The sequence below is a fragment of the Canis lupus genome, chromosome 7 (assembly GCF_048164855.1).
Source record: "Canis lupus baileyi chromosome 7, mCanLup2.hap1, whole genome shotgun sequence".
Lineage (NCBI taxonomy): Eukaryota > Metazoa > Chordata > Mammalia > Carnivora > Canidae > Canis > Canis lupus.
The window spans coordinates 57,067,903-57,089,205 of record NC_132844.1 but is presented as its reverse complement, the minus strand read 5'-3'; the positions used below and the strand labels follow the sequence as shown (position 1 = coordinate 57,089,205).

The 21,303-nt window shown below is 40.3% G+C and overlaps 1 long non-coding RNA gene across 1 annotated transcript in view; it reads right to left on the bottom strand.

Annotated features, from left to right (window-relative positions):
• Positions 1-8,144: 8,144 nt before the first annotated feature.
• The window catches only part of LOC140636913 (uncharacterized), a 30,479-nt gene continuing 17,320 nt past the window's right edge, over positions 8,145-21,303 (bottom strand). Inside the window, exons 3-4 of the long non-coding RNA XR_012034161.1 lie at positions 18,815-19,188; positions 8,145-8,650 (exon numbers count right to left, since the gene is read on the bottom strand). This is a non-coding gene — a long non-coding RNA (uncharacterized lncRNA). The remainder of the gene's footprint in view (positions 8,651-18,814; positions 19,189-21,303) is intronic.

The following is a 21,303-nucleotide window of genomic DNA, read 5'->3' as shown; positions in this document are numbered from 1 at the left end:
ATACTAAGGACAAATACTTAAAACTACAAATAGGGGGGGATGCCTGGATGGCTCAGCGGTTGAGCATCTGCCTTCGGCTCAGGGTGTGATCCTGAGGTCCTGGGATCGAGTCCCACGTTGGGCTCCTTGCATGGAGCCTGCTTCTCCCTCTGCCTGTGTCTCTGCCTCTCTCTCTCTATGTCTCCCATGAATAAATAAATAAAATCTTTTTTAAAAAAACTATAAATAGGGGAACGCTGATTACAAAGGAGGCTATACATGTATGAGAAATCACTATACTCAATTTTGCTGTGAACCTGAAATTGCTCTAAAAACTAAAGCCTAAAAAAATAAATAAATAAAAATAAATAAATAAAAAATAAAGCCTATTGGAGACACCTGGGTGGCTCAGTCAGTTGAGCATCTGCCTTTGGTTCAGGTCATGATCCCAGGGTCCTGGGATTGAGCCCCTCATCTGGCTCCCTGCTCAGCAGGGAGTCTGCTTCTACCCCTCCCCCTGCTCATGCTCAATCTCTCTCTCTCTTAAAATAAAATCTTATAAAAAAATAAAGTCTATTTTACTTTTTTTTAGATTTTATTTATTTATTCATGAGAGACACACAGAGAGGCAGAGACACAGGCAGAGGGAGAAGCAGGCTCCATGCAGGGAGCCTGATGTGGGACTCGATTCCAGGACTCCAGGATCATGCCCTGGGCCTAAGGGAGGTGCTCAACCACTGAGTCACCCAAGCGTTCCTAAAGTCTATTTTAAAAACTACAACAAATCATATTTTAATTGTTTTTTTTCACTAACAATGGAGATTAATAATCTTCAGCTCCTGTTGCAGATAGTGTTGCTTTATCACATGAATACAGCTTTGAGCAGTAGAAACTTTTTGCTATAATGAGTCTCTGCTCTACAAATGTCATGATCATTCTGGGACGCCTGGCTGGATGGGTCGGTAGAGCATGTGATGCTTGATTTCAGGATCATGAGTTCAAGCCCCACACTGGGCATGCAGCCTACTTAAAAAAAAGAAAGAAAAGAAACTATAAATATGTCATGATATTCTGCTATTGACTAATTTTACAACCTGTATTTCATGAAACAGAGATTAAGCTGCAGCCCTGGGGTACAGCTCAATTCCACAAAGCACCATCCACATGGGTTACAGGTGAATGTTATTCCCAGAGCTGTGCCGTAAGGTCATCCTGGGTAGGGTCCTAGGTAAAATGACTGGGCTAATGATGGGCTTTGTGAGACTTTGGAGCTAGGATTGAAAATGAGAAATTACTTAAAGTAAGGGCAAAATTTCTTTGGAAGCTGCTGGAAATGTTCTAAAATTAGATTGTTGTTGAGACGCCTGGCTGGTTCAGTCAGTAGAGCATGTGAGTTGATCTCGGGGTCATGAGTTCGAGCCCCATGTTTGGCATAGAGATTACTCCAAAAAAATTAGACTATTGTGATGTTTGCATAACTTCATAAATCTACTAAAAGTCATTAAATTGCACACTTATAATGAGTGAATTTTATGTTGGTATATTATACTTCAAATAAGTTGCTTTCTTAAACAATTAAAAACTGCATTCAGAGAAGTGTCTTATATTCCTGCCTTCAACCCTGGTCTCTCCCACCCCCTACAGGAAATTATGTTTATTAGTTCTTAATTTATCCAACCAGTTTTCCTTTGACAAATAAAAGCACCCATGTGTTAAGTAATATTTTAAGTAATTTTTAAATGTTGCCTCATGCCTGAGTGGCTCAGTGGGTTGGGTGGCCAACTCTTGATTTTGGCCAGGATCATGACCTCAGGGTCTTGAGATCGAGTTCTGCCCATCGGAGAGTCTGCTTTTCTCCCTCTCACTCCCCCTCTACCCCTCCTCATGCACTTATGCATGAGCTCAAATAAATAATTTTTTTTAGACATTGCCTTAAATACCAGTGATTGAGAAAAAGTGGATCTAATTGAGAGACAAGGAGAACTCCCAACCCTGTAAACTTTCTGAGGATTCTGGGGAATGCAAAAGTTTTAAGATGTATAACATTGATTTCAACATGCCTCATTATTTGTGAAACATATGCTTTCCATTAATGTGAGTGAGGGAGTCACGAATTAAGAAAAAGAAGGACAGAGAGGGAAATTACAAAATTGCCTTGCAGGAGAGCAGAAAGAAACAATAAGCAATAGTGGGGAGGGAAGGTTGTAAGAGGAGTCTGGTCTGTGTGTGTGTGTGTGTAATTATCTTTAGTGGGATTTGCTGAGCTGGAACCGTGACTGTCAAAAAGAAAACCTGGTACATTACAAGTTCACCATGTCTCTGAAGAAGAAAGCAGGCCGACTTGCGTGGGACAGTTCCCCACACTGGTCACGAGGTGGCGACATCCACCTAAGACAGTCTTCTGAGACCCAGGAAAGAGGCTGTAGGGATGGAAGTACACAATAGTTGAATATACAGCACACTTTAAAAAAAAAAAACAAACACACACACACTTTATTTTAGGGCAGTTTTTAGGTTCAAAGCAATGTTGAGCAGAAGGTACATAGATTTCCCATACACCCTGTGCCCCCAAACACACTTACCTTGCCCACTATTAACATCACCCACCAGAGCATTGCTTTTGTTATAATTAGTGAAACTGTCTTAACACATCATTATTACCCAAAGTCATCCTTTTACATTAGGGTTCACTCTTGGTGTTGTACATTCTATGGGTTTGGACAAATGTATAATGACATGCATGTGCCATTAGGGTGTCATGCTGAATAGTTTCATTGCCCTAAAAATCCCATGCTCTATTCATCCCTCCCTTCCCTAACTTTGGCAATCCCTGATATTTTTACCATCTCCATAATTTTGCCTTTTCCAAAATGTTAGATAGTTGGAATCATGCAGCATGTAGCCTTTCGGATTGTCCTTTTTCACTCAGTAACATGCATTTAAAGTTTCTCCAGGTCTTGTTATAGCTTACAAGCTCGGACAATGAGCTTGTATAAATCTAAGAATACAAGCCAGACAGGTAAATGAAAAGCAAAATCTCTTCCGTGGTTAACATGAACTTTTCCTCCCACTAAATCTTCCAGTTGAGGAATTTCCTGACATGAAAATGGGTTTGGTCCCCAAAGTGAGAAATGGTTAAGTCATTTCGTCTTCAAGACAAAACCTATTTAGACTGTAATTTTGCTGTCAGCACTTAAGAAACTAACCATCACATTTTTCAGTGTTTCCCTGGGGAAGGTTTTGATACAACTAAGTGTCAAAGAGACTTGCCAAGAAACTATCTTCTCTTCTCCCCACTCCAGCAGGTCACGGGGATTCCTTCAACTCTGAGCCAGAGTGGCAACTTGTAGTGTGCGCCAAGGATAAAAGGTGTGCTGAGCTCCTTTTTCCCTTCCCATCTCATCAGGGTGGAACCATCAGCTTCCATTGTCAGTGGTGTTTCCAACAGGATTTTAGTCCTCCCAGCACCCTCTGCATCGAAAAAATGGAGGTGACCCCACGACTGCCTTAAGATCGCATAACCTTTTTGCAAGGTTCTCCAAGGGCTTTTTGTTGGGTTAGGTTAGGTTTGGTTGTTGATCGTAACAGGAAACAGGAAAGGGGTAAAAAACACAAAGCATAAGGAAAGTTGCAAAGTTTCAAACAATGCTACAGTAAATAGTCTCACACTGAAATGTCAATGACTTCAGCTGTGATCTTTCTCCACACTTTACAGCCCGGGTTGAGCCTTGTTCTCGGGCACCCTCCCCAGGCCTTATCCTCCCAGAGGTTTCTCCATCTTTGCCTCCCGTTCGACCTCGCCTCCTTCTTGTATTTAATACTTTTAATACTTGTATTTAATACTTACAGGAAAAGCTGTAGACACATGTAGAGGTTTCAAGATTAAAGAAGAAGAAACAACAACAACAAAAAACCTCCCCCTAAATGAGCTTTAATTACATTCAGAAGAAAACAGAATTTTGGCCCAAGTTTTCCTTCTTCTGAAAGGCAGGCCACCAGGTGCTTTTCCTTAGGGGAGCAGGGGATGAGGTGCAGACTCGGGAGTGAAAAACTTGGGCTAAAGCTACAAGATTCTACGGGGGAGACGGTTCAAAGTCTGACAGTCACAGGATGGGGGTGATGTGGTGCTTCATATCTGCTGCATGGCCTGTAAGCCCCATCCTATAGTACTGAGGGTCTGCCTAATTGAGAAATCTCTTCCTATTTAATTAATACCATCTACTTGAATTAGGTTTTGTTTTGTTTTGAAGATTTTGTTTATTTATTCATGAGAGACACAGGGAGAGAGGCAGAGACAGAGGCAGAGGGAGAAGCAGGCTCCCTGCGGGGAGCCGGATGCAGGACTCGATCCCAGGACCCTGGGATCACCACCTAGGCTGAAGGCAGACCCTCAACCGCAGAGCCCTCCAGGCGTTTCAGGTCTGTTTATTTTGTTTTAAATCTGAATTAAATATATTGAGGCAGATTTTGCTAATGCCTCAGCCTTTACTATGTCCAGTTGCCAGAGGAGGACCCCTTGCCCAAGCATTTTATGGGAGTCACAGGCGTCCACTCTGCTGCACTGGCTCAAGGGAATGAGCAGCCGTCTACGGAGTAGCCCTTTAAGAATGCTGTGGGAACGGGGGGACTTAGCTCTCAGGTTTGTGTTCTACTGGATCCCAGCGTTTCCAGCTGAATTACGTTTCCAGTGTACATGGCTTGATAACATAAACCGTCTTGCCTGCCTTCTCTCACCTTCCTTCCCCACTTGCCGACAGTGGGAATCCCAAATAAACTACTCACTCTCAAATCCTTGTTTCCCAGAGTCTGCTGTTAGGGAAGTCCAAATTAAGAATATATAGATAAAAAAAAAAAAAAAGAAAAAAGAAAAAGAATATATAGATAAATGTGTGTGGGGGAGGTTTTGTTATGGTAAATATTTATGACACAAAATTTACCATTTCAATCATTTTTGAGTGTATAGCTCGTGACATTAGGTACATTCACATCGTTGTGCCACCATCACTGCAATCTAGCTCCAGAACTTTTTTATTATCCCAAATTGAAACTCTCTACCCAGTAAATAATAACTCCCTGTTATCACCCCCCGAGCCACTTCACGACCCCTCCATCTCAGCCCCAGTAACTACTGTTCAACTTTCTTCTGCATGAATTTGACTATTCCAGGTACTTATACAACTGGATTCATACAATGTGTCCTTTTGTATCTGGCCTATTTCACTTTTCATAAGTCTTCAAGGTTCATATGTTGTAGCATGTATCCATTTTTAAAATTGAAAATATTTCATTGTATGTAGTACCATATTTTGTTTATCAATTCATCCATGGATTGATATTTGTTTCCACCTTTTGGCTATCATGAATAATGCTGTCATGAATTTTAGTATACAAGAAGCTGTCCAGGGCACCCGGGTGGCTCAGGTTGAGTGTCGGCCTTGGCTCAGGTCGTGATCCCGGGGTCCTGCGATCGAGTCCCACATCAGGCTCCCTGTAGGGAGCCTGCTTCTCTCTCTGTGTCTCTCATGAATAAATACAATCTTTTTAAAAACCCCAAAAAACAAACAAAAAAAGTAGCTGTTCAGGTCCTTGCTATCAATTACTTGGGTATATACCCAGAATCAGAATTGCTGGATCATATGCTAATGGTACATTTAATCCTTTGGAGAATCTCCATAGTGTTTTCCATAGTGATTGCACCATTTTGCATTCCCACCAGCTATGCATAAGGCTCCAATGTTTCCACCTTTGTCAAGAATTGTTATTTTCTACTGAATGCTTTATATTGAATGCTTTATATTGTTATTTTCTATTGAATAGCTCATAATAGCTATTCTAATGGGTGTGAGGTGGTATTTCATTATGGTTTTGATTTGCATTTCCCTAATGATTAGTTATTTGGGGCATTTTTTTTCAGGTACTTATTGGCCATTTGTATATCTTTGGGAAAATGTCAGTTTAATCAGGTAATTTGTCTTATTGTTGAGTTGTAGGAGTGAGTTCTTTATTCTACCTATTAGCCCCCTCTATAAGGTATATAGCTTGTAAATACTTTCCCATTCTGTGGGTTGCCTTTTCACTCTTGATAACGCCCTTTGATGCACAGAAGTCTTTAATTTTTATAAAGCCCAACTTACCTATTTTATGTTGTTGCCTGCGCTTCTGGTGTCATATCCAAGAAATCGCTGTCAAATCCCATGCCATGAAGCTTTTCCTTGATGTTTTCTTTTAAGAGTTTTATAGTTGTAGGTCTTATAGTTATTTGATCCATTTTGAGTTAATTTTTGTTGGTGTAAAGTAAAAATCCAACTTCATTCTTTTTTTTTTTCCAACTTCATTCTTTTGATAAATAATGTGGTCAAGGGAGGCGTGGGTGGCTCAGTGGTTGAGCATCTACCTTCAGCTCAGGGCATGATCCTGGGGTCCTGGGATCGAGTCCCACATCCGGCTCCCTGCATGGAGCTTGCTTCTCCCTCTACCCGCGTCTCTGCCTCTGTGTGTGTGTGTGTGTGTCTCTCATGAATAAATAAACAAAATCTTTTTTTTAAATGTGGTCAATAAAATTAATTTTTAAAATAAGTAAAGCCTCACTGATTATGAAATAACATGACTAGTTCTGCTAAAGACAAGGGGAAATAATCCATTATCTTCAGTAGTCCTCCTACATTCTTTCTTATTTACATGGTGGATTTCTGGTCAATTACCCATGCCATTATTTTTTCTTTTAAGATTTTATTTATTTATGAGAGAGAGAGAGAGTCTGAGCAGGGGAGAGGGGCAGAGGGTGAGGGAGAAGCAGGCTCCCTGCTGAGCAGAGTCCCACGCAGAGCTGGGTCCCAGGACCCTGAGATGTTGACCTGTGCCAAAGGCAGATGCTTAACTAGCTGAGCCACCCAGGTGCCCCTACCCATGCCATTATAAAAGAGCTAATTCAAAGACAGGTAGAGAGAGATAATTCTAAAATCTATGGGGACTGAATAATGAGATCTGCCTAGTACACAAATGAATGGTTCTAACTTCAGGATCTCCTTTCTGACTTTGAGGGGCAAATTATAATATTTAAGAGATTAGGATATTCTTCATAAAGGATATGAAGGAGCAAAATGCTGTTCAAAAATGTAAGCAAATAAGGAGCATCTGGCTGACTCCATAATGTACAGGACTCTTGATCTTGGGGTTATGAGTTTAAACCCCATGTTGGGCATAGAATAGAACTTACTTTAAAAAAAAAAAGGAAGCAAATTAGGCGGAAAAAATTAAAAAACAAAAAAATGATGTTGGAGCGTGTCTTGTTCTGAGGCCTTAAGAAATAAACCTCCAACCATTTTATTTTTAAGCCTCAAGTCATTCCTAGGTTTTGTGAAAAATCTGTCAATTACATTTGATATTTTAGGTCTTTAGGGAAGAGTTAGAAGATTAATTTGGTTTAAAATTAGAAAATTAGTTTGGTTTTAAAAAATCATGAAGAAGAAACAAAAAAGAGCTTAGAAAGCCTTGTATTTCTGCTTTAATAGAAAATACTGGAAAGTATTTTTTTAAGCTTGAAGGCACCTAATGACAAATTAGTATTACAATGAGTCACTAGGAGAGAAATAATAATTTTTAAAGTAACAATAATAAGTAGAAGGTCAGAAGTAAACATTTCAGAACCACACATTTCCTCTTTAACCACATTGGCTTTTTTCTCCACTGTAACGTCTGAAAACAATAATATTTCCTGAGAAAGAAATAAACAAAGGGACAGGTGCATAGGGGGCAATCCACATTTTAAATGTCTTCCTACACTGTTATTATGCCTTGCATCCAACTAAAGATAGAGGAGTTTCCCTCAGTAATCAGGTTCCTTGGATTGGCAGTTACTGCCTCTTGTCCAGAAAGGCTCTGGGTCTGGATGAGCCTGGCAAACCATTCTTCCCCTTGGATGATCATTAACCAGCATATCAAATCCCAATCACTTTACAATTAGATCACCGTGACTCACCCTTCCAGAAGTACAGCAAGAGTGAAAAAGGAAGGAGGCAATTTAAAAGCAAGCTTCATTTCTTCTGACTTTCTAGAACTGGATAACTTTGGCTTTCTTTCTTTCTTTTTTCCCCAAGAAATAGCCCACATGATTGTACAATTAAGCATCATATTATTTATGAATGATTATAAGGTTCCCTTAGGGAGCCTATGCCCCAAATGAATAACAAATTGATGAAAGGCAGGAGGACAAAATTAAAAGGCAGCAGTAAGCCAACATATATTTATTAGATGAAATACTTATTTTTATGCTTAGCAATGATGCCAAATTTTATGTTTTGTTAGCCGAGTTTGGCTTGAAGTTTCTTACAGTAGAGTTCAATATCTCCTGCTTGGCAAATATTTTATCAACATACTAAGAAAACAAACAGCAACCCCTCCACCCCCCCAGCCTCCAGCCTTCATCTTTCTCCTCTGTATTTTGATGTTAATTCTCTGTCCTGTTCAAGAGCAAGCAGGTGAGATTCTTGGCACACCCTACCGTCCCCTCCACAGGCACCGAAGCTGGTGGGCACTTAGGATGCAGTATGGCTTCCAGATGTTGTATCAGATGCTCAATTAATCATGGCATCAGGATTAAAATATTTATAATTGTCCAGAAAATAGTTGTGGGTGGCTAAAGCACCAGCCTTCTGAATTTTGAGTCATCTCTCTGGAATGGAATACACAGTGTTAATATGTTCACACCCACCCAATCTATCTTGACTGTTGAAAGTTATCTTGAACAAAGCTTGTATTGCACTGCATTGGCCCTTTGGTTTTCCTTCCTGAAAATAAACTTTTCTCTGCGGGAAGACTCAGGCATATTTGCTAAAAACTCTGAACCATCAGGAAGTTTAAAGAAAGGCTTATCCTGGAGCAGCCCCGGTGACTCAGCAGTTTAGTGCCACCTTCAGTCCAGGGCAGGATCCTAGAGACCCGGAATCGAGTCCCACGTCCTCCGGTTCCCTGCATGGAGCCTGCTCCTCCCCCTGCCGGTGTCTCTGCCTCTCTCTCTCTCTCTCTCTCTCTGTGTTTCTCGTGAATAAATAAATAGAATCTTAAAAAAGAAAGGCCTATCCTTGGGCAGCCCACTTATTCCATCATACAAAAGCTATAGCTAAACTCTTAGAGTCGTCTTCAACCTATCCAGCTATATTGTAAAACGTAAGGTATATTTTTTAGTAATGGGCTGAAATACTGGCAGTTGGGACTGATAGCTAATCCTCCTTTATTTATGTGCATGAACCTACTCTGAATTACCGTTGCCATTTTACCTTTGTGATGTCATGCCTCTACCATTTTATTTCTGGATTGTCTCCCTGTGGCATAATTTAACTTGGGCTCAAGTAAAAAAAAAAAAAAATGCATTATAATTTAATATAAGTAGGTAAAATAACAAATAGTAAAAATTATATTGAAAGTAAAGTATTTGTATTTATCATTATTTTAAAATTATTTTCTCCATTGAGTTTATTGCCTGATAAATATTTATATATAGTTTAAGTGTGTGTGTACAGATATATATATTTAGCATATATATTTAGCAACCACTCCACCACTCCTTTTTTTTTATTTGTTTATTTTTTTTTATTTTGAAAGAGAGAGAGAGAGAGAGGGCACATGCTCAGTAAAGGGGAGGGGCAGGCAGAGGGAGGAATTTTAAACACAGAGTTCAATACCACCCTGAGCTCATGACCTGAGCCAAAATCAAGAGTCAGAATGCTTAACCAACTGAGCCACCCAAGTTCTCCTACTTAGCAACCACTCTTATTGGTTATTACCCTTACTTTGGCATCCAAACTCAGCCCTAAAAGGTATTCAAAGAGGGGGAAAAAAGTGTGGGGAGAAGGTGTTGAACAAATCAATGAAATTATATAGATAATCAATAGTCGAACAAGGACTAGAGTATATTTTCTTCCTTCAGTTTGCTTCTTAACCTACACTCACTGATCAAGGTAATCCATTACCCAAAGTAAAATAAAACCAAACACTCCATTCAAGAGGCATTTACTATTCTCCACTGCTGATTTTTTTTAATTTTTATTTTCATTTTTATTTTTTTAAAGATTTTACTTATTTATTCATGAGAGACTCAGAGAGAGAGAGACAGAGATACAGATAGAGGGAGAAGCAGGCTCCTCACAGGGAGCCTGATGTGGGATTCGATCCCCAGATCTGGGATCACGCCCTGAGCCAAAGGCAGATGCTCAACTGCTGATCCACCCAGGCATCCCTGATTTTTTTTTTTTTTAAGATTTATTTACTTAATTATTTGAGAGAGAGAGCATACACACAAGCAGGGGGTGGGGCAGAAGGAGAGGGAGAAGGAATCCCTGGCAGACTCCATACTGAGCTACGAGCACCAAGTAGGGCTCAATCCTATGACTATGAGATCATGACCTGAGCCAAAACTAAGAACTGGACTCAACTAATTATGCCACCCAGGCGCCCTTAGGGCATTGCTGATTTTTCCCCCCAGAATTCAACATCATCTTCTGTGCATAACATATCATTTTCTTGCATTTGATAGCCAGGTCTTACACATGGACTTTGTTTTTGTTTGTTTATTGGTTTGTTTTCAGGTCTATGCAACTGCATCTTGGCAAACATCCTTATTATTATTGCTATTAAACTTCACCAGAACTTACTACAAGACAGGTTAGAGTCTGATGTAAGTCTGTCCACCTGTGTTCCATACAAAGTTCTCCTTGCTAGAAAACCTCACTATATCTGACTTGGTTTCGCCAATAACATTTTCTCTAGCATGTGCCCAAAGACAATATTAAAGAGAAGTTCCCAGAACTACTGATGAACTCATTTTGAGAATTGAATATGACCTTCCCCAAACCTCATCTAATCTTATCATGGAAAGGGAAGCAAAACTTGTCAAGGTTTAAGTTCCCTTATCTGTCACATAAAGAAACTAGGTTAAATGACATTAAGATCATCTGAGCTCCATGAATGCTGATTTTTACTTTCTGTAATATTTTCAGACCACACAACCACAGAAATGGGATGTATCTTTAGAGATTTATTTTGCATATTTGCTTCTAATGAGATTTGTCCCTTTCAGAAAAGCTTCCTATTTTCCCTACCCCAAACTCCTCATTCAGGATAGTTAGAAATGGCTTTATATATATCAAATAATCCACGGAACAGTTCATTTCTTATGAGATAAGACAAGAACCCAGACCCAGAACTTAAGTGTCTTTCTTTGAGTTTCTGAGAAAGTTAGAATGAAGTCTAAATTTGCAATAAGTTTCCAAGTTCAATTTTAAATATTATATTTTTATATAATGTTGGACATACACTGCTCAGATGATCATTCTCCTTCCTTTGTTTAGTGACTAGAGAACTAGATCTGACTTGTTATTTACATTTCTTGTTACTGTAATGCAAGAATTGTGTCCCAGCATGAGTCCGTTTGTAATGTTTACTGAGCGAAAAATAGTTACAGCTTTCAAAGATAAGAGTATAAGAAAATAGAATGGACATAAAAGATACATATCCCTTCTTAGCAGCTTTCAATCTCATAGAAAAAACAGAGGTAGATATTTTTGCTTTATCTAAACTGTAGAAATTCACAACTATGCAGTATAGGTAGTCACATTATACAAAATTAATACTGTGTGACCAGACGTAGTTATTGGAGTAACTGAGACTAGTTGAATGAAGGAAAAAAAATCTTTTTGAGCAGTGTGAGTTTTACAGTGAGGGAGGGACATATGTAGGTGGGAGAAGGATGAGCATTCTGGGGCGGAGGAATGGTATATGGTATGACTCTGAGATAGGCGGGAGTACGTGAAGAATTATAAGTGATTCGATTTGGAAGGGATACTAAAGTTACCTTTCAGTGTTTGATATCTTATTAACTCTCATTCATTTGGTCATACAGTAAATACTAAGTACCTACTATGTAACATTTACTGGATTTCATGTCATGTAACTAGCTATAAATATCATTACTATGATGATGAATTCCAAAAAAAATAGCCTCCCTTTTTAACTCTTTCTGCCATCTCTGACCAAACATTGGTGTAACCTAAGCACCATACCACTTTATCACAGAAGGAAGTCTCCCTTAATTTCAGTCCACTGTAAATCAATGTAACTGTTAGCTGGTCAGGCCACCTCACACAATCCCAGAGAATGGGTATTTAGCACATCAGGTTCAGGCTTTCTATTCCAACCCTAGAGACTTGAGATTGGCTTCTTTAGCTTATTTTTCTAACCATTCTCCCCTGTCCTGTCCATAAATATGAGACTTGAATCCCAGAATCTCAGGCCCACCTCAACACAATCCCCTGTTTCAATGGAGACAGTATTCCCTACACTTCTGTTCTTTCTGTCTCCCTCGTGCCATTTCTGTCCTTTCACACAGTATCACCATTATTTTTAACCTTCTCGCTCCTATGTAAATTAGGGGATGTGCTCAAACATAAAAACCAAAACCCACAGTGGTTTATTCATATAGGGAGTTGTTTAGCTAAAACGATGAGAATCCAAGGCTTGCTCTAAAAAAGTAAGCATCCTTCATTCTTCCGCTTCCCCGTTCCTCAGTACTTACTCCTACAGTTAGAAACACTACATTCATTCTAGGTATAAAGACAGGAAGCTAAGATTTTCTTTATCTATAACTTGTCTGCTGAACTGAGTCACATGGCCAACCTCAACTAGAAGGATGTGCAGGAAGGGAAGATCTTTGGTTGGAGAAAGGGTAGGTAGAGGAAGGCTGGGATGGATGTTGAGTGTACCCCTGCCACAGAGTCCAGCTCCAAGGTCCTACTTCCCCTTTCCCATTCCTCTGTATGAATTGTAGTTATTTTTAAACATCTGCAACTACATTTGGATGGGTTGAGTAGACCAGTTTGGGAGTGAGGGCTGCTCCCAGTCGAAGAATTGAAAAGCACAACCCTCCATGCCACCTGGCTTCAGACAGAACATCTAAAAATACTCAAATCTGCGATGCCTGGGTGGCTCAGCAGTTAAGCGTCTGCCTTCAGCCCAGAGCGTGATCCTGAAGTCCCAGAATCGAGTCCCACATCAGGCTCCCTGTATGGAGCCTGCTTTCTCCCTCTGCCTATGTCTCAGACTCTCTCTCCATTTTTCATGAATAATAAATAAAATCTAAAAAAAACAAAAACAAAACCCCAAAAACTCAAATCTGTCCCTGCAAAGATTTACCTCCTCCTGGCATTTTTTTTTTGCTAAAATTGATTTATTGTTACGCTAAAAATATGTCTAATGCCTTTCCAGCCTGAAGCTACATTGAGAAAAAGCCACTTTCTATTCTCTTGTTCTCAGTGGATGGCAGACTCTATAAAAGGAGAAAGAGATTGGAAAGAAAATCATTCTCCTATGCTTGATATTTACTTTTGGGTAGATAATCATCCCATCAAAGTCAACAGGTGCAAAGTTTACATCTTTAACTTACTCTTCCATTCTATAACTACTTCTTTGCCCCCACAAATGCTTCCCTTATCTGGCTTCCTTATTTTTGTTACTGGCACTCTTCAATCACTTAACCCCAAAGTTCAGAATCACATTGAAATTTCTCCATCGCATCCTTCCTTATAGCCACTCGAAGTCCCAAAAAGAAACAAGTAAGAGCGTGGTGTTAAAAATATGTTTGAAGGGCACCTGGATGGCTCAGTAAGTTAAATGTCTGCCTTTGGCTCAAGTTGTGATCCCAGGGTCCTGGGGTGGAGTCTCGTTTCTGGCTCCCTGCTTGGTGGGGAGTCTACTTGGTGGGGAGCCTGCTTGGTGGGGAGCCTGCTTCTTGCTCTCCCTCTGCCACTCCCTCTGTTTGTGCACTCTCTTGCACACTCTCTCTCTGTCAAATAAATAAATAAAATCATATATATATATATATATGTGACTTTTGACCTTGGGGTCATGAATTCAACCCCCACATTGAGAGTAGAACTTTTTAAAAGTAATAAAAATATGTTTGAAGAAATAGTGGTTAACACTTAAAAAGATACATAGGTGGCAAAAGAATACATGAAAAGATACTCAATCTCTTCAACCATTAGTGACATGAAAATTAAAACCATAATGGAATACCACCTCAAATCTATGAAAGTGATTTTATTTATTTATTTTTTATTTTTTTTTAAATTTATTTATGATAGTCACACAGAGAGAGAGAGAGAGAGGCAGAGACACAGGCAGAGGGAGAAGCAGGCTCCATGCACTGGGAGCCTGACGTGGGATTCGATCCCGGGTCTCCAGGATCGCGCCCTGGGTCAAAGGCAGGCGCTAAACCGCTGCGCCACCCAGGGATCCCAAAAGTGACTTTAAAAAATACTGACAGTACCAAGTGCTAATAAGGATGCATTGCAGTTGGAATTCTCTCACACAGCTGAGGGGAAAACAAAATGGGACAGCCATTCTGGAAAGCCATTTGGCAGTTACTTATAAAGTTAAACACACCCCTACCATATGACCCATCAATCCACTTCTGTTGTAGTCACCCTAGAAAAATGGAAGCTATGTTCACACACAGATGTGTACATGAATGTTTTTAGTAGTTCTATTCACAATAGCCACAAATTGAAACAACCCAAATGTCCTTCAAAGAGTGAATAAACAAGCAGTGTTGCATTCATCCAATAAAACACTACCCAGCAATATAAAGAAATAAATGACTGAAATATGCAGCAATTTGGATGAATCTCAAAAGCATTATGCTGAATGAAAGAAACTAGTCTCAAAAGCTTATGTACTTTATAAATGCATTTCTATCATTCTCAAGAGGACAGAACTATAGGGTTGAAGAACAGATCAGTGATTGCCATTGTAGGAATAGAGAGATAATGTGACTATAGCCTAAGAAACTTTGGGATACTGATGGAACTCTTCCATATCTTGATTGTGACGGTGGTTATACTAATCTGTACAATATGTCATACATATATCACAACACGTCAACGTTCAAACAACTGTGCACCAAAAAGGACATCTTAATATATCATAATTTAAAATGAGGAAATATATAATTGTAAGAGCAAGTACTTGTTGCACAAACAATTCAACTGATGGGAATAGAAGAGACCTAGAAAGTAGTGAACTGGCCATGGGTGTCTGCCAGAATGGTACAGAGAGAATGGAGAAGATTGGCTAATTTGGACATTTGTTTAAATGAAGGTATGTCAGGAGAGCCTCTGCCATACTTCTATAATTTCACTCTTTGTCTTTTTTTAAGATTTATTCATTTATTTTAGAGAGTGCGTGCATCAGATGGGGGGAGGGGCAGAGGGAGAGAGAGAAGCAGACTCCCCACTGTGTGCTGAGCCCATGTGGGGTTTAATCTGACACCCTGAGATCACGACCTAAGCCTAAATCAAGAGCCAGATAGATGTTTAACCAACTGAGCCACCAAGGCACGCCTTTTCACTCTAAAACAACAAAATAATACTTTGATCATTTGAATTCTCTAGATTAAAAAAAACTGTAGAAATGTACTTCATCCTTTTTTTTTTTTTTTAAATTGTATTCATTTATTTGAGAGAAAGAGACAGAGCACAGCAGGGGGAGGAGGAGAGGGAGAGGAAGAAACAGGCTCCCCATTGAGCAGGGAGCCCAACATGGGGCTCAATCCCAGGATTCTGGGATCATGACCTGAGCCAAAGACAGATGTTTAACCATCTGAGTCACCCTGGCACCCCTCCCTCATCTTTCGATTACTGAAAATCAGGAACACTTTTTCAGTGCACACAAACTCCCAGACATTACTTTGCAAATGGGCTGTTTCAGATTCATTCCCAGTTCAAAGTCCTCAGTTCCTCCTTACTGCCTTCACTAAACTAGATGACCCTTGTTACCCTCCTCTGGGAGGATGGCCAAGGTAGCACTAGTCTGGCTAAGATCTTCGTTGACCAGAAGCAGCTACCTGTCAACTCTGACTGTCACTCTTATAGAGCTTCACTGATTTCACAAAATGCATGACAGGTGACAGAATGGAATAGTAACTCCAAGGGAGCTTTTACTTGCACCTCAAAAATAATTTTGAATATGAGCTCTATGGAGGTCAGATTTTGAGAATGTTCCTTCTGGGAACATAGATCAAGAGACACCTATCATGGAAACTTTAGCTAACTTTCCACCTTCCTATTTCCCTGATCCATCATCTTTTCCTTCTCCAAAAGTCTCAGAAGTGTGGATCTTCTCAAAGGCTAACACTCCTTCCATGTTCTGAATTCTACAAAGTTCCTGCAGTCAAAATCTCTGCATTTGTATGATGGAGCACAGTTTTCTATGCTCCAAAACCATTTAATCTTGTGTACTCATTTCTGTGACCATTTAGATATTTAAGAATGAATGGAAAGGTAAGAGGACATATTTTCATACCTCTTTTATAGACACTTGTTAAATCACTCTCCAGCTGTTTCTTTCAGCATAAACAGATAATTTATCTTTTCTAAAGAGAATTATTTCCTATTCCTTTACTATCACTGTTGCTTTACTCAGAAACTTTCTATCAGTATGTAGATTCCAGTAGGGATGATATGCTATTAAGCATATTTCTGTCTACCTAAGCCCCACAGGTGGAAATTTCAAGCCATCTGAGGTATAGAGAACAGGAGACTGAGGTATATAGAAGCAACACTGACAAACAGAATGTCTTGAAGATCCTCATATTCAAAGCTTTCCCACATGGCCATGGGCATGTGAAGCATAGGGTTGTAGAGAAATCTGTCAGCCTCAGATCATGACGGTGGCATTTTTTCTGTTTCTGCAGAACCCTTTTCCTTCATGAGAAAGCTTTAGGAAGACATCGTCAGCTGGGGAAACAAGAAGAGACCACAAGAAATGCCCACTGTCTCAACTATCTTCAGCTGTCCCAATCCTGACCTAAAAGGAACCCCATGTTAGATTAGGAAGCAGAGCATGGGGTCTATCTGACCAGGAATGGTACTATGAAGTGGCTGAAAGCCTTGAGGCCTCTGTTCTCCAATACTTTACACCCACTCACAAGTACTTCTTGGCAGTCATGGCTTTGAGCTCATGAGACCAAAGTCTGGCCTCGTGGAAGAAATAACAATACCTAGCAAGAACATTGGGCAGAACATAAGAATAATGAGAAAGTTCTGACTTAAATGCTGGGTGCCTATTTTTAAATGAAGTATTTAGTATGGAGATATCTAAAAGTAAACACTGGCTGATTGTGATAGAGTAGCTTTCTGAAAAAACGACTTTACTTTCAAGTTGAAACTTTCTGTGTGACCTCTTGCCCCACCCACCTAGACTCCTTTCTGGAAAAAAAAAAAAAAAAAAACAAGATTTCCTTTATATAATTTCCTTTCCCAACTCTCCTTTCCACTTTAAAAATTTTAGTTTTGGGATGCCTGGGTGTCTCGGGGGTTGAATGTCTGTCTGCCTTCGGCTCAGGGCATGATCCTGGGGACCCCGGATCGGGTCCTACATTGGGCTCCCTGCATGGAGCCTGCTTCTTTCTCTGCCTGTGTCTCTGCCTCTCTCTCTCTCTCTCTCTCTCTCTGTCTCATGAATAAATAAATAAAATCTTTAAAAAAAATAAAGGTTTTAGTTTTTTATTCAGAGAGAACACACACCAGAGTACAAGGAATAGAGAGAGGAACGGAGGGGGAGTACGAGAGAGAGCATCTCAAGCAGATCCCCCACTGAACACAGAACCCAAGGCCCCTGATTTTATGACCTGAACCAAAATCAAGAGTCGGATGCTTAACCGACTGAGACACCCGGGCACCCCTCTCTTTTCCACTTTAGAATAATGACAACATATGTGAGACGTGATATGTTGTGAGAAAGACAAAGAGTTGATTCTGCAAGATACTTATTACACCCTTACTCTGGGCAGAGCATTGCCAGGCACTGGGACTATGATAGACAAAGTATCTGCACACCCCGCCCTTCTGAAACTTACCCCCTAGAATAGTCTTCTACATTTTCTCATTAATGCCCCTCCAAGGAAACATTTGAAGTTTTTTTTTTTTTTCCCTAACTGCTCCATCATGAAATTTTACAGCACAGAGATACTATGTATCTGCTTTATATTGTGCCTACCATCTGTGCTTTATACATAGAAAGATTTTATTTTTATTTTATTTTATTTTTCCCCTCCAAGATCCAATTTTTACCTTTGGGGTGATTTTATCCTTGTGAAAAATGCATGCTCTAGGGCAAAGACGGACAATAAGTAAATAAAGAAGAAAAGTAATTGTGATAAAGATGGAGGAAATACAAGGGGCTAAACATTCAGGTATGGTTACTTTTTAAAAAATTGTATTTAAATTCTAATTACTGGGATCCTTGGGTGGCACAGCGGTTTAGCGCCTGCCTTTGGCCCAGGGAGCGATCCTGGAGACCCGGGATCGAATCCCACGTCGGGCTCCCGGTGCATGGAGCCTGCTTCTCCCTCTGCCTGTGTCTCTGCCTCTCTCTCTCTCTCACTGTGTGCCTATCATTAATAAGTAAAATAAAATAATAAATAAATAAATAAATAAATAAATAAATAAATAAATTCTAATTAGTTCATGTACACTGCAAGATTGGTTTCAGGACAGGTGTGGTTGCTTTCAATAGAAATGTCCGGTTGCTTGCACTGTGTCAAGGGGAGACTGGAAGCACTTCATCTGCAGGCTTTCCTTATCTTATTTCTCTTCTCTCCCTCACTCGGCTGGGAATACTGGACTGTTTAATTGCCTTATGCAAATCCACCCCTGCAGGCAAGCCCCGGGGAAGGCAGCCCAGGCACCCATTTGCTTAAATTCTCCATCCGAAACTTGAAAGATAGACAGAATGTAACCTGTGATACATAATTTCTCTCTTCCTGTTTTTCAAACAAACTCACATGAAAGTCGTGCTGCTTCTCTTCACCAAGCAGAGTTACACCCCAAACAGCAGAGTCATCAAAGGCAGTCATTTGAGGAATCCGATAGTCTTGGTCATTTATTTCTGTGCAACTGAGTAGGCCACTGTTCTTAGTAAGGGTGTGAGACTATCAAAGAGCATTTTAGCTTGCCGTGATTGTGCGGGAACAAAGCATCTATAATTGCATAATGCTCTCTCTGCGTAGGTGTGCTCCAGAAAAATAATAAAGGCAGGATCGCTGAATGTTGAAAAGCAGTATAATGCTCTGGTTATATGGCCTGGTATGGGTTTTAGAGTCCAGATCACTGTTTGTAAATTGGCGGGTAATGCAACTACCCTCAGACGCAGTTTATCCTATGTAAAATAAGAATATGACATCATCATACTGAGTTGTTATAAGGAGTAATGAAAGTAATACAGGTAAATTATTTAGTATAACACTTAGAGGGCTATAACACTTAGCCCTCTATAAATAGCTGCTGTTATTATAACTATTCCTGTAAACCAACCATGTTTGTTTTGGTAATCTTTCCTAATTTTGCTATTTTTTAGACTCAAAGGGCTGAAATTTGGTCAAAGTCAAAGCGGGATCATAAGCATGATGCCATTTTGTCTAATATGTCTTAGGCACACCCTCCCTTCGGCTCCATTTGTTAATACTTGCTTTTCTAAATTAATCTGTTACTGAAGCTCCTGGCTGGCTCAGTCGGTGGGGCATGCAACATTTCATCTTGGGGGTGTGAGTTCGAGCCCCAAGTTGGGTATAGAGATTACTTAAAAATAAAAAAAACTCTTAAAAATAAAAATTAACTAATCTTTTATTTTATTTTCCACCCTTGGCTGCTAAATTACACTTTGTTGTTTTTTTTTTTTTTAAAGATTTTATTTATTTATTCATGAAAGATACAGAGAGAGAGGGGCAGAGACACAAGCAGAGGGAGAAAGAAGCAGGCTCCTTGCAGGAAGCCTGATGCAGGACTATATCCCAGGATCCCAGGATTACAACCTGAGCCAAAGGCAGACGCTCATCCACTGAGCCACCCAGGTGCTCCTAAATTACACTTTATAACTGCAACTTTTACTACCTTTTTTTAGCACTATGAGATGGTGAATTAAATACTAGTAGATCTGCTAACTTTAGTCCTTGAAGAGGCTTTCACAATTTGAATCCTTGGACGTTCAAAAGCAAACCCTCTGCCTTCCCAATCCCTCCCTGAAGTTCTATCAACTCTGAGATCCCTATCTGGCATATTAACATCACCAACCTGATAATCATCTATGCTGATCCTAAGGGTTATCTCTTCTTGTGCACAATCCAATTTCTCACTGTGCCTATGCAATGTTTCTGGTGTTTGTTCCCACCTCTCCTTTTCCAAAACCTATCCAAGTGTTATTTCCTCAGGAGGGGTGTCATTTCCATATGCCAGACTTATGCTCAAGCACAATGGAATAGACATTCATTGTGTTTGGGGCCACCAGGCATGTTTAAACACCCTTCCTACCCTTAGCTCTCTTACTCTGTTTAGTTAGGAATCAGGAATTCAGCCAGGGCCAGATCCTGGTTTTGTGGGGTTTGGAGCTAACACAATTTATGGGGCCTCCTTTAAGAAACAGCAACCTGAATCATGAATTTAAAGTTGGGTCTAGGGCAGCCCCAGTGGCGCAGTGGTTTAGCGCTGCCTGCAGCCCGGAGTGTGATCCTGGAGATCCGGGATGGAGTCCCATGTCAGGTTCCCTGCATGGAGGCTGCTTCTCCCTCTGCCTGTGTGTCTCTGCCTCTCTCTCTCTCTCTCTCTTTGTGTGTCTCTATGAATAAATACATAAAATCTTTTTTTTTAAAAGATTATTTATTTATTTATTTATTCATGAGAGACACAGGGAGAGAGAGAGAGAGGCAGAGAGAGAAGCAGGCTCCATACAGGGAGCCCGATGTGGGACTTGATCCCGGGACCCCAGGATCACGCCCTGGGCCAAAGGCAAGCACCAAACCACTGAGCCACCCAGGGATTCCCGATAAATAAAATCTTAAAAAAAAATAAAAATAAAAAAATAAAGTTAGGTCTAAAAATTAGGTGCTCGGGATCCCTGGGTGGTGCAGCAGTTTGGCGCCTGCCTTTGGCCCAGGGTGCGATCCTGGAGACCCGGGATCGAATCCCACGTCGGGCTCCCGGTGCATGGAGCCTGCTTTTCCCTCTGCCTGTGTCTCTGCCTCTCTCTCTCTCTCTGTGACTATCATAAATAAATAAATTACAAAAATTAGGTGCTCATTTCAAATTAGAAAAGAAATGAAAACAAATTACAAATTTTATTTTTTTAAAGATTTTGTTTATTTATTCACAAGAGACAGAGAGAGAGAGAGGCAGAGACATAGGCAGAGAGAGCAGGCTCCATGCAGGGAGCCTGACGTGGGACTCGATCCCGGGACTCCAGGGTCACACCCTGAGCCAAAGGCAGATGGTCAACCACTGA